The following is a 547-nucleotide window of genomic DNA, read 5'->3' as shown; positions in this document are numbered from 1 at the left end:
AATTAAAGCATTATATGTACGCCAGCAGGGGCAGCGCCATCGGTTCAATATAACACACTGACCTATACAGTCTTTATGAAAGTTGATTTATTCCCTTCAGTAAAAGTTTCCTTGATGAGTTTCTGGTTCCCTCAGTCTTGTTTCCAGTTCTTTCCTTCCATACAGCATATGTTCATTTAGTAACTGATGTGTTTCCATTTATGAGTAAAGAAACTAGCTAATTAAACCTCTTTTTTTGCTAACATCAGCTTTATCAGAATGTAACTAGCTTATCTAATGATTAACGTAGATTAGCTTTTTTTGACCAAATTCATTACTAGTAGATCTGGATCTTGGTAATTTTCAATCATTAGCTAGTAGGGCTATAGTTAGATTGGATCTGAATGTTGCTACATTATTAAGATGTGACTATAAATATATGACTGTTAACTTTTAACCATCTTCAGTTTCAGAAAGCGGACTCCTAGCTGTAGTATATTCAGGCCTTGCGGCGCGACCCCTGTGTTGACCTCTGACCTTTCATTAGAGTGGAGACGCTGTTAGCAGC

The 547-nt window shown here is 36.9% G+C and overlaps 1 protein-coding gene across 1 annotated transcript in view; it reads left to right on the top strand.

The window, feature by feature from the left end:
• Nucleotides 1-547, top strand: part of enox1 (ecto-NOX disulfide-thiol exchanger 1) — a 110,228-nt gene that overhangs the window by 19,732 nt on the left and 89,949 nt on the right.

The sequence above is a fragment of the Morone saxatilis genome, unplaced genomic scaffold, assembly GCF_004916995.1.
Source record: "Morone saxatilis isolate NCDOM2014 unplaced genomic scaffold, NCSU_SB_2.0 Contig5, whole genome shotgun sequence".
Taxonomy (NCBI): domain Eukaryota; kingdom Metazoa; phylum Chordata; class Actinopteri; family Moronidae; genus Morone; species Morone saxatilis.
This window is presented reverse-complemented; position numbering and strand designations above follow the sequence as displayed.